The following is a 14086-nucleotide window of genomic DNA, read 5'->3' on the forward strand; positions in this document are numbered from 1 at the left end:
CTCAACAACACACAGACATGACTTTTTCTTTTTAACATTTCATTTGTTTGCTGTTGTGTGGACTCCAGGAAGACTAGTAAATGTATCAGCTTCCTGGAATTCTTGCAATAAAGGATATACAATAAATATTAAATGACGAGAATCTCTAAGGCTGGTAACTTCGATTTTGCCTCAGCACTGCTGACCTGTTTTTTCTTTTCTTTTCAAAGCCAATCTTATGCCTTTTACAAACACTGCTTTTTGGCAGAGACAGACTGAAAACTGTCCTACTTGAGGTATTCTTTAGATGTGCACACAATATTATGTATTTCTTCAATTGATACAAGGACGTCAACAGACACATACATTAAATATGAAGCCATTACTCTGTTTGATACCAACAGGTATGTTTGTAAATCACGTAATAGATCTTAGAAAATAAAATAATTGTCAGTATGATGAATGATAAATCCTTTGATTCCCCCAAAAACTTGCTTTACCTCGTTTAGGGAAGAATTTATGCGAAATAATAAATGTTCCCGTCTAGTTGCCTCTGCCAAGGAAGTTATTTTTTTCAGTTTGGTTTGTTGGTATGTTTGTCACTAGGATTACGGATGAACTTCTGGCCTGATTTTCATTAAACATGGTGCAAGGGTGTAGCACGGGCCAAGGAAGAACCCATTATGTTGTTGGAGCGAATCCGAATTACAGGGCGAATGATACTTGCATTATTTTTGATTTATGGACTTGGCTTGGGTCTGCTCTCTCCAGGTGCCCTTCCAGTTACAGCATGCAGTTGATGAGTTCACCAACATGTTTCAGTGAGGTCAGTTCTCATATCCTCTCTTTGTAAAGGCAAAGTAAAGGATGACGTTTCACCTTCATTTACTTCTCAAGTCAGAAATGAGCTGACAAGTTTGAACTCTATTGACTGCTGTAGATCACTGCTATATGTGCAGCCAGTGAGAGAGAGCAACTCAGTAATTGTGTGTGTGCTGTACTGTATAGTGATACTGCAGTTCTACTGTAGTATATAGTTGCAGCTGTCAGTCTGGATATACTTTATAAAAAAACGCTAGGACGCACATGCTGGTAAGTTGTCACTGGTCATGTAAAATATTTTCTTTGACAAAAGGATTTCCTGTTTACGACGTTTCAGGAAAACACCTTTTAGGAACAGGAACTTCTCCACCTGTGATTCACGCTTTTGTGTTGAATCACAGCCACTTTCAGACGCCGAAGCCTCTGGGCTTTACCAAACACTTGAACTCAACAGATTCTAATGCTGGTTTCAGCACAATAAGAATGACTTAGTCAGCAACAGTGGCTATGTTTACATTGGTGATAGTCTTATTCGGGTTTAGATGAGGGTAACTAGAGGTTTCCTTTTTACATTAAATATACCAATGAAAATAAGATTCCTGCTCTGTCACTGAACAGCTGTAGTATGAAAATCCTAAAATACAAACTTCTTAAGGTTATCCTTTGGGCAACAAAGTTTTTGGGGTGGAAACGTTGGTGTATCCATAAAAGTCAAAAGTGCGAAAAAGTGCAATTGAAACAGATTTATCTAATAAATGATGATGTACATGAAGCATGTGACTTCAACGTCCACTGAAGCTGCTGTTTCAAAAAGTCTCCGCATCGCTCCACACAGATCCGATCTCATATATGTCATATACTTTATTTATCACCGCTTGAGGTTTGACTGGCGCTCTATATATTACGTCATCTTGCTGACTTCTCTTCTTCTGCAAAGGTATGATAGTATTTCGACTGGAGAATTGGCACCACCTCCTGCTTATCTCGATGATAATCGCATAGCGGTAGTGGCTGGAAACGAGCATTTATTAACGTTTTCTTTAGCAGATGTTTTAGAAAAATGTGTTACCATTTGAAAAACACTTGGTTGGAAACATTGCTATGCTCATGATCTCAGCAACTTGTTTGTCAGTCGGTGAATTAATATTTCATATTTACCAAGCAGTTTTTCAAAGTAACACCATATATTTCAATCTGAAAGAATATGTTTATCTTTTCTTTGAAAGTGTCTGCACAATCAGATATGTTTCTAGCTGGAAACATTCATTCTGGCATTCAGTGCCCGTGTGGATCACTGTATTAGACGTTATTTATAGCCAAGTTGTCTGAAAAACATGACACTGTCATGGCTTTCCTCAAAAGCCTCCAGGGGATGTGTGGGTTGGTTATGTCTTCCTTTAAAATTCATACACTTTGAAGCATACAATTTAGTAGATCCAGTAGTTGTGTTGCTACATTGAACAATGTTAAAGGATTATGGATTAAGAACACAGTAAAGACAGTTGCATGATGCTGGTTGAGAACTCAGACAATGTGTTTCCATTCATTCCACCTTCCCTGATTCTGCCAGCCTCAAGCACAGCCTGTTCACACTGGGGAGAAGACTCTTAAAATAGAGATGGGGGGTGCATGGATTTGCATTTGCATTACCTTAAGAGAGCGACAGAGATGGAGAAAGAAAAGAGAGAACAGCAAAGGAGCTGTGTGGCAGTCTTGCCCCTCTGGGGGGTGAAACTCTCTGATAACATCCAGGCCATGGAACAAGGACACTTCTCCTTTCAGATGACTCACAGAAGTGCAGATTGGACCCCACTGGCAAAATAAGCTGCATTACACTGCTTCATCAAATTACAACAATGGCCCCTCGAGTGTGTCACAGAAAGTGAGAGAGAGAGAGAGACCAGAGACCAGAACGATATTACTGAAATTAATATAATTTATTTTCTTTTTTTGTCAAATGTAATACAGGGCCGGGGTCCGGATCACCCCAGGGCCAGCCACAGTTCCACTAGCTTCAGTAACTCAATGCTATCTCTTATTGAGTCTTGTGTTATAAACCATTTATAAAATGTGTTTTACTGCTTAGTATGCTTGATAGTGGGGCTTAGAGCAAAATGTCACCCATTTATTTTATCAGCCTTTCTGAAAGACTGCTCAAATCTGATATATTGAACAATTGAACGACGAACGATTTTCACGGCTTCATTTCAACCTCGCGGTTGCATACCTCCGCCAGCCACGTCAGTTCACATGTGCATGTCAAAAAGGTCATCACGTCATCATTTTATCCTATTAGACATTTGGGAAATATGGCAATGATTAAAAGCATATTAATTATTTAGTTTTAGCCCAAAATGTGTTTTGTAAGGTCACAGTGACGTTGACCTTTGACCACCGAATTGTAATATGTTTATCTTTGAGTCTAAGTGGACATTATTGCCAAATATGAAGATATTTAGATATATGAAGGACAACCCAAAAATATAATTCCTCTGTCCGGTCCAATTCTAGACAAATTAAATGAAGCGCATGACATACTGCTTTGTAATACTATGTTCATGGGGGAATTTATTTAGTAATCTGAATTATGAGAAATTTCAATATGATTTTTTACAAATCACAAACCTGAAGTTCTGATTTGAGTCTTTATACAGTAATCAACTGGATGTTCAATGCCCTCAACTTTTATGCTTTGCAACAAACAAAACTCTTCACACACCAGACAGCGCAGACTTCCGCCAATTCCAAATATAAATCTCAATCGCAATGTTAACGAAAGTTAAACATTCTCAAAGTTCCTTGGCCCATGCTGAACCCTTCCACCAAGTTTCATGACAATTGGGGGAGTAGTTTTCTAATCCTGCTCAAAATTAAACCAACAAAAAAGGAACCAAAAACATAACCTCCTTGGCCGAGGTAATACAGTTATCATCATCACAGCATGATTCCACCAAAGGTTTTCAAGCCCTATATAGTAATATTTGAGCATGTCACGATGACATTGTATTCATCTGTATTCCTAATCAACCAAAAAACACTCTACATGAGTCATGACAATGGGATGGTGCTATTGTTTTGGTGCATAAGCACCTCAGAGAGGTTTTACAACCTGCACATGATATCATTGCTGAGCCCATAAAAGAATATCCAAGTGAAGCCTCCATGTTTACAGTAAGTGCACCTCTCCGCTGTCTGTGGAACACATCCATCTTCTGCTCCACAGATCACTGCTTGGTCAGCTAACACTGATGAGTGATTCACACTATGATAACAGAGCTGAGCTTTCAACAATAGAGGAGGGTTCACGCTATATTAGCATTACTGTAAAATCACAAGTGCATGAAGCCGTAGGGAGCTGAAAATGCCCCTTAATCTCCCCAAAGACTAAACTGACCTCCAAAAACAATGGAACCACAATGCTGACGCACAGTAAATAATTGCATCACTCTCACTTTTAATATACTGGTAATTGCCTTGCTGTCTTATAGAAAACATAAATTCACATTTTATGGAAATTACTCTGACCCCTCTGGGATTAGCAAGGCTTTTTTGCTGCAGCATATTGAGAAAAAGAGGGTACGATAACAGTCCTTCTCTGCCCTTCCCAGTTCCATTAATTCCAGCATGTAGCTTTAAGAGAGGCTGACCCAGAATAACTGTTTTCAAGAGGAGGTCAGCAGAGATGTACTGTAAAACTGAGACAGCCTCAAGTAGGGAAGCTCAACAATTGAACTTAACGGCTGCTCTTTGTAAAAGAGAAGCAGTACAAGCAGAGATATCACAAACTATCACCCTACTAAGGTTATTGGTGAATGAAAAGAGGAATGTTAGTAGTGTATCACAGAGGTTTAAAGTGATACATTAGTTTACAGGCAAACAAAAATAAAGGGTTGTAATCCCTTGCCGAAGAGTAAAAAAGTGAACAAGTTGCATACACGCTCTGTCCGAGACAGGTTTCTCTTCCAAACTTCTAATTTAGAGTTTTGACAAACTGACGTACAGATTGTGAGCAGGGACTGAGTGGTACGGAGGGTCACGATGGTGCCATGCTACACTTCTGGTGTGGATCATCGTGTCCTTGAGTCATAATGTCGAGGACGGCTCCGGACTTTAGCACTTCATGAAGACAGCGAGTGAGATCACTGGAATTTAACAGGCATCAGTAACACAACTTTAAAATGAGCTAATCAGAAATATGGTGCAAACTATAAATATGCTTATCGCATGTAACATTAATTTTTAACAATTATTGTTTCTGTACTTGTTTATACTGCATTTAACATGTTGACTGAACCACCAGGGAACCAGTTATTTATCATTTGGAAATACGCGCGAGGCATTTCAATCCACAAGACAATAAATGCCTTCCTTCCTTCCCTCAAACTGAATGTATTCATATATTCAGGTTTTAATTTTGCACTGTCGCTTTATCTTCTGTGTGTAAGTGTGGGGTGAAGCAGACGACGGGGCTGGGGACTTCTGGGACATTTAGATTTTACAGCAAAAGCGAGACACATGTGTTGCGCGGTGCTTGCACAGACCAAAACTCTCAAGGGGAGTGAGCAAGTATGTGGGCGCTTCAATTCTACAAGCTCCAGAAACACACACACACACACACACTCCCTGACCAAGCTGCTCCCCTTAATACACCTGCCTCTCCGGTGTTCCTCCTCCTGTTACATTGTTGTCTATGCACACTGGGAACAACAAGCAAAACTAAAAAAGCTCTGCATTATTTAAAGCTTGAAAGTCTTGATGGGTTATTTATAGACACAACATTGGTTTAACTTTTCTTTACCAACTATTTGCAAGTTTCATAACCTGTCATCCTCTTATCTATTTACCTGGGGAAGAGATTTCTGCAAAGACCCACAGTATTTGTAACAAACCTGATCACTGCATCTGAATTTGTAGCTCCGTATGTTTTGTGTCGGTAAAGTTGACACAGAACTTGCGCTTGGAAGTGGAAGTTCTTTAGCGTGAATGAAGAAGTCACTAAGCACGCAACTTGTAACACAACATGAAGGAAATTACATTAAAGGGAAACTTTTCGGGTTTTAAACTGTCTTTGTATCGTTGCAATGTGGGAGGTAAGCGCAAACGGGAGACATTTGTCGCAGAGTGATCGGGGAGCTCCAGACGCCACCCGTAACACGGAGGGAAACCATTCGTCCGGTCACCTGGAGGCACTTTTTAATGAGAGATTTGTTTGAGTGAGAGTAAAATTCAGAACAAGCAGGTCAGACTTTTAAAAATGGGAAATCATAATCGCCAAAGAAAATTGCAATCGGTGCATCTCTAGTTAGATCAGTGCACCACATTGGTCCAGACTGAAGTGTCGCTGCAACTATTGGGTGGATCGTCATGAAATCTGGTAACGACATTAAAGGCTCCAATAGGATAAACCGTGTAAACGTGGGTGATCGTTCGACCTTTCATAGGTCAAACCACACACTGCATATAAATAATGTGTGGCAAAAGCTTTATTTCTGCAATAAGCTGAAGAGACCTTCGGGGTTTGTCATTTGAATGACATCTTTGCTAATCACAAAACACCTGCAATAGAGAGATGATATGCTCTAATATTGTTATTCATAAACTCTCGGGTTATGAGAGCATCGCTCACGATTGTCTCACACGGTTCAAATAAATATCTATGTTACAACTCTACAAGTCTTTGTTATTCATAGTGGACCAATGTATTAACTGATAATGTGGTGGCACGTCATTACCCTTCCACACTGAAATGCATTAGTGACCTGACAGGAAGAACAGAGTACAATGTAATCTAAGTGTCTCTGAAGAGGTAAAGCCTAAATTGACTGGAATCATCTCCACTTGCAAAAGGAAATAAATCCACAGAAGAGTAAGTCCACACAAGGGAGTGTAATCATGCATACTGTTTGAGAGAAACACCCAACTGTCATTTAGGAAAATATACAGCCATTCTCAAGGATAAACTTCTCAGAAAAAAGCGTTATTCATATGAAAAATATGGCAGGGCTGCCATTACAGTCCAATAAACTGTTAATGATGAAGCAAATTGAAAATGTCAGAAGGTATACAACATGCTGAAAGAAATGCTCTGCAGCCTTGATGAATGGGGATGCATATTGTATATTTATGAGTTGTTATGAGGCTACATGGCTTCTTCCGTTATTCCATTTAAAGCTCATTTGAACCGGCTACTGGACCACAGTCCTGGAGACAATAGAATCTGTTATGACACTGAAGGCAAACTTTAGCACATTGTTGAAGAAGTGCTTCACATATTGTCACACTCGAAGGTAAATTCTTCAATTAAGGAAAGCACAAAGCCTATTTCCTCACAATTGTCTGCAGGCCTTAATGTGTGTTAATAAGGTTACGGGTAAAGAGAAAGAATGACATTAAAATAACATCCTCACACAGTACAGCATTGCAAAGCATTAGGACTAGAGACATCAGCACCTTTCTTATCCACCGTAATTCTCACAGACAGTATCATATTGTGGCAGCAGCTCAAAATGGACCATTAGCAAAATGCTCTATTGTTACTTTAATCCAGTTCTGCTCATTTTTTTTCCTTTGCTTGGCAGTTTTTTCCATTCTGTCATTTCTCATTATGCAGAGCACTTTTCAGGGATGAGGGAAGATCATGGGGTGGCAGATTGTGGTGGTCTAGGTGCTGATGTTTGAAAACACACAGCTGATAAACCTTGTGTTAGTTTAGGTCTTTGTCTTTTTTGTAAGGTCTCGGTCATTCCAGAACTCATAAGACATTTAAATGTTTAAATACTCCGATGGTAGGGCAGCCACGTTGATTTATTCATACACAATAAGGAGATTGATTGAAAGCACATAAGTTATTTTAACATTTTTAACAGTGTTATTAATATACTGATCATTTCACCAAAACAGGCTATATACCACGTCCAAGTCAACCAAGTCAAATCAGGCTCCTTAGATCTGATCTTCGACTATTCGGGGTCACCCCGAGTCTTAATGGCTGATTTATGGCTTTATGAACAACATTTAAATGCTACATATTCTCTGATCATAGACCCTTGCATGCACTCAACAGATATTCAAGCAAGTATTTGCATTTCATGTAGTACAGCTGAGGGGGTTCACCCTACAGCCCCAAAAAGTTCTCTATATGCAGCCTGTTGAATATGCACTGCCTTTGTAGTGTAGTGTAGTGCTCAAGCTCTTAGGGCAAATACAACCCAGCATGTACACACACACACACACACACACACACACACACACACACACACACACACACACACACACACACACACACACACACACACACACACACACACACACACACACACACACACACACACACACACACACACACACACACACACACACACACACACACACACACACACACACACGGCTCCGTGGAGGCAAACTCTATTGCCAGGATACACAGAATCCGAATCGCTATGTTGTGTTTCTTTCTAATGTGTTGACTATGGCGGCTGATTCTGCTCCGACTAAATGACACGCCGCTGAGTGTGATAAGCATCGACACTGGCCAGGTGTTCACAAGCTCTACTCTCATCTATAACCGATCAAAGACAAAACAGAGAAACAGACACGTCACTCAGGTATTCTGCTTTAGGTTGGCTCATAAAAACAATATCCCTTTACAATTACCCATTTAAACTCTCATTCTGACTTGAAGAGTGCCTTAGCTGTCCATAAGAAACATGAATAGCCTTAATTAGGACATGTTAACGACCAAGGGATTCTCCAGAGGTCAAAAACATTGGTGGGGATGCTGAGAATCACCTCTGTAGTATCCTCCTTGTAGACGATCCTCTCTTTTGACCTTTTTTGGAGAATGTCAGTGTGCTGCAGGGCAGTACCAGCCTTCCACTCTTTAGTGATACAATTTCCCTCATCACATCTTGTAAACAAAAATGTACTGTTAGGAATTATCTTTATGCGTTGGTTGTGTTACTTAGAATATCAGCTGCATGTGGTTGTGTAACATTGAAAAATACAGGCTCTGAGGTGTTAAGCTCTGCTCAGTAGACATCTTGTATTAGGGAGATAAACACCAGTTTGCTCTCCAAAGATTTATGGAACGCTTCTGTGCAGCAGGATCAGGGAGGCAAATATTCTATGAAATCTTCCCAATGTCTTGGTTCTGTGAAACACACACACACACACACACACACACACACACACACACACACACGCACACACACACGCACACACACACAAACACTCCATCGATAACTGCAAGGCTGAGCTGCGGCAGCTGCTACTATGGCTGTAGTGTAAGAAACAGCGTTGCATTAATGAGTTCTGAACATAATTCATAGTGGGAAGCAAACACAAAACTAGAATAACCGCCTGGCGGCTGTATTCCTCCACTAAACTGGTCAATCTGCAGTTTGTATACATGTCTGTCCAAAACGTCATCACTTCATCATTTCATCCTATTAGAAATTTTAGGGAAATTGTCATATTTAGCATCCTGTATGAATCCTTGAGTTTTGGCAAGTTTTGAAACGTGTTTTTTGAGGTCACAATGACCTTGACCTTTGACCACCAAAATCTAAGCAAAAGTCTAAATGGACGTTTGTGCCAAATTTGAAGACATTCCCTCAATGCGTTCCTGAGATATTACAGACAGACGGACGGACGTACTGTGGGACAGATGGACGAACGGACAACCCGAAAATAAAATGCCTCAGGCCACGGCCGTCGGTGGGGTGGGTGGAGTGTGTATATGTGTGTGGTTTGAGGGGGTCTAAGATGCAGCCAAGGGCGTTGCATCATCCCATTAATTACTCCCACTGCACGATGTCCTCCACTACAGTGTACATGACCCACATGCTCAGAAAGATAAGCAGGGCTGGAAAGAGCATGGGAATATGGTGGAAACAAGAAGAAGAAAAAAGGATCAGACAAACAGGACAATGCCCCAATCAACTTGGTCCCTCACTGTCAAACATTTTATTTCGGCCTATTTTTCAACCCACATCAATTACCACAAACTCGCTGGGAACAACATAAAGTGTGGGGGGGGGGGGATTTCTTTTGTTCATTTATGAATTTATTTTAGGGGGAAGTGGCCCGCTGAGAGGCGCCCCCCTGTGCCTGGAGAAGGCCAGTTAGTGGGAAGGGCCATGACGGATAAGTCTGATCCTTTGTAGAGGCAGTATTGATCCAGCAAAAGCTCACTACATAAATCAACTTTGAACTCTGTGCTGTTAGCTCTTTCACTCCATGGGCTGGATGTGCTTCAGTACAATGGAAATGTACACTTTGTAGCTCAACATCGGACAAGTTTCTCATTAAACCCAATCAGGATGAGGGTTGCTTGCAGTTTGATGGGAACTTGAACTTGAATTTGAGATCTGAATGTTGGGATTTTGGTTTTGGAAAAAAGCAGTGTCAGTGTTAGCCCAAATAACTCATAGAAAATAAGTGAGTTTCAAAGTAAACTGAGCAAAACACAGCAAGATACATTGTCATAATCTAACCTTAATTTCCACTTCTCAAATAGTCATCATAAAAGTTAGACCAATTCCTTAAGTTGTCACCCAGTGCACACAAACCTGCCTTAAAGGGATAGTTAGTTTGAAGTGGGGTAGTATGAAGTACTTATCCATAGTCAGTCTATTAGCTACAGTAGATGGTGGTCAGCACAGCCCCAAAATAAAAATAGATTTAAGCATTGTACTGCTCAGTTTAAGTGCACGTTATATTTAGAATACTTTCACCACTTTACCTTGCTGTCGGACAGTCCTTTTTTTTTTTTGGCGAATCTGAAGTCGTTATATCCATCTGTGCCGTCACCTAAGGCACCAGACTCCATTGACAAAAACAGTCATTTTACCTATAACAAACACAACTAACAGATTGGGGCAGTGGTAGCTCCCGTGTTCTGCGAGGTAACATTACTGTTTTTGTCAATAGAGTCTGGTGGCTTTGAAGAGCATAGATAACATCTTCAGTTCACTTAAACTGACTATGGATATATATCACGTATAACCCCACTTAAAACAATACAAACTATCCCTTTACAAAGCAGCTAGCCCACCTATGTACAACAATTAGTTTTTTAATGGAGGGATTTACTGTCCCATGATGGACCAAATCCTGTTTCACAGCGTTTTACAAGTCCTAAACGTAATATAATCCTTGTTATTTAATATTTATAAAAACAACTTTGACCAACAGAGTATTAATTCTAGTATTCATATGTTAATAGTTTTGCAAAAAACTATACGAGTTGAACTCTAGTCCTCTCATTTTCAGCATCTTAATGGTCCAATTCTGCCTCCAATATGTCTCTTCTCCACTAATTGCTATGGCAGTCAATGACGAGACATTTATGGTTCACCCCCGTCCACGTTTCTCTCTCCTTCTCTTGTCTTTCTCTCTTGGCACTATTTCTAAGATGGCTCAAATGAACCATCTCACACGTCTGTTTTGTCTCTTACACTATTTTACGGGGACTACCTGTTCTGTTCCTTCTGGATTTAACAGACTGCTGAGCACAGGATGCACACACAAACTGACACACGCACACACACACACACACACACACACACACACACACACACACACACACACACACACACACACACACACACACACACACACACACACACACACGCACATCTCCAGAGGATAGGATCTCAGATAAGCAACACAGCCTATTTCACTGCAAATTAGGTTAATCACGCTCCAGAGAGGCCCAGTTAATAACTCTCATAGAGGCTATTAAGATGGCACCTAAATCACAGGAATATGTGAATATCCGATGGACCCTTCCGCAGTAATGCCACGTTTTGCCCTGGAGTTCTTGGTAGAGCTAGTGCGGACGACGGCTGGTCATGCACTCTGAGTGGCTTTAGACTGATGATGTTGTGCAAGAGCAATTGTTTCTCACTGGAGAAGACAACTCCGTGTAAAAGTGTAATATATTAGGAACCCTGTTTCATTAAGGCAGAGACATCAATTAGAATGAAACTATTACTCAGATACAAAACAGTTTTATTTTTTAAGCAGGGATAAGACACAGAATACTAAACACAGGACCACCAGGTATATCAATACACATACATTCTCACATCATTTCTGAGCTCTTGTAGCCCAAGATTAATTAAAGCTACCTTCCTACATATTGAGAGTCCTTTTGAACTAACACTTCACACTTGGCATTTCTCAGTTACTCTTTCTCCTTTAATTGCAAGAATTTATCCAGGCCATAAAAGCCAGACCTGTGCAGGAACAGTCATCTGTAATTAACAACCCTGTCGTCGTAGGCAAGTGGAAACTAGCAAATGAAGCCCTCCTGAAAGGCAACTGGTGTCTCCGCCAGTAATATTGTGCAGCTTCCGTGTGCCAAGGCCTGATAGCATCTCCAGTGCCTCAGCAGTATGAGCGCTCTCCATGGAGAACATAAAACTGTGTGACATTCATGAAAGATTGAGCCCTGAGATGCTGAGCCTGGGAGAGATGAATCCCTCCTGGATAACCCAAGTGAGACACTCTCTGGTTTGAGATTGTTAAGGAATTAAATGTATCTTCTCTGAGATACATTTGCATGTATGAAACTTGAAAAAGCCATTACTTTGACTGCAATTTCATTTAGGTGTCAATGTGCTTCTATTCAAGCTAACAGAACATGTTGGTGTAATGTATCTTCCTATTGCCACTTGTTTTCCTTTCCATTAGCATCCTGAGTAATAGCGTTATGCTCTGGTAGTTAATGCTATAGGGATAATTTAACTAAGCACACTAATCAAGCCAATGAACAAACCTCTTGCCATTGCCAAAGTTTCATTGTTGTGTTTTTTAATTAGGATAAATCACCTTTCCATTGTCAGTACTGACTGTAGGTTTTTACTTAGTTTCTGATGTTCCAAAAGTTTCCAACAAGCAACTGTGCTACACAGTAACGACTGACGTATTTCAAGTGCTTAAACCGGTTCATACATCAATCAGTCATCAATGGAAAGAAAATTTTAACCATTGATTTAAGTAATTTATCAAGCAAAAGTGCAATACACTTATTGATTCCAGCTTCACACACATGAGAATTTGCAAACGGAATATCTTTGAACTGTTGGTCGGACAAAATTTGAAGCGGTCAACTTCAAATTGTGGGAAGTTATGATGGGCAATTTTCACTGTTTTGACTTTCAAAAGCAAACAATTAATCTATTATTCTAATTTATTTGCAGCCCTGAAAATATTACATGAGAAACTCCATGACAGCAGAAGTGGCTCCTGCCCTTAAGCTACAGTTGGGCAGGGCAATATAGTTAAAGTAGCCATCACACTATGGAATATATTTATATATCACATGATGGTAAATGTACGAAAGATCACACAAAACATAAACAAATTGATCTTTAATTAACTGTGTTCCACTGAGAAAATCACACATATTTAAAACAAAAACTAAAATGACTAATTTTGTCATTTTCTTAATTACAATTAGCTTGGAGTGATTAGTTTTAATGGCATTATTTTGTGAAATGATACCATCATCACACCATTACAATGAAAATGATAGTGATTTATCAACCAGCCCAAATCCACAAGGCGTCTTAATGAGACAGTTTGCCGCCATTACATAAAGAGTAACTACAGTGGCCATCTTTAAAATCTTCGGTTTTAATCTACTGAGGAATCCATCCATCCTTCTCTCTGGCTTTGCCAAAGTCAGCTCTGTTGCATTTTACTGAACGCCCACATCCCAAGTTTCTGTAGGTGGTCTGTTCTTTGTCTGTTCCAACAGGTACAGAAGCTTTCTCTGCACATGCCCACTGACCATTTCTTCTTGTGGTTATTAAAAAAAAATGTTGAACACAACTGGAATGCAAGGATTTATCCCACACACTAAATGTTTAGAAAACCAAATATTGCCACCACTATCTGATTATAGATGACTATCACAGACAATACAAGTTGTTAGCCTGTGATTGCAAACAACAATCTGGAACATGGTGAATTACTACGAATAAGAAGTCCACAATAGCTCCCGTTCATTCCACATCCCATTTTGACATTCCACATCATGTCAGCAAGCGATAGGGACATTTCTGTCTCTGTGCCTCTGAACGATCCCATCTCGAGATATGACACATAAATGCATTTAATTTCATCATCTTATGCAACTGCTCCGTCTACGCCGTGGATTGCCATCACCCTGCGAGGTCAGCCCTAAGATGTACAGTGTGTGTCACGCATAATAAACTAAACCGCTGAAAATGAGCAGGAATTAAGAGCCACCGGTGGGAATGAGATCCAGCAGGTGGCA

General features: G+C 40.2%; 1 protein-coding gene across 1 annotated transcript in view; it reads right to left on the reverse strand.

Annotated features, from left to right (window-relative positions):
- Window positions 1–14086, reverse strand: part of ajap1 (adherens junctions associated protein 1) — a 42481-nt gene that overhangs the window by 26624 nt on the left and 1771 nt on the right. The gene's annotated exons all lie outside the window — the stretch shown is intronic.

The sequence above is a fragment of the Cottoperca gobio genome, chromosome 7, assembly GCF_900634415.1.
Source record: "Cottoperca gobio chromosome 7, fCotGob3.1, whole genome shotgun sequence".
Taxonomy (NCBI): domain Eukaryota; kingdom Metazoa; phylum Chordata; class Actinopteri; order Perciformes; family Bovichtidae; genus Cottoperca; species Cottoperca gobio.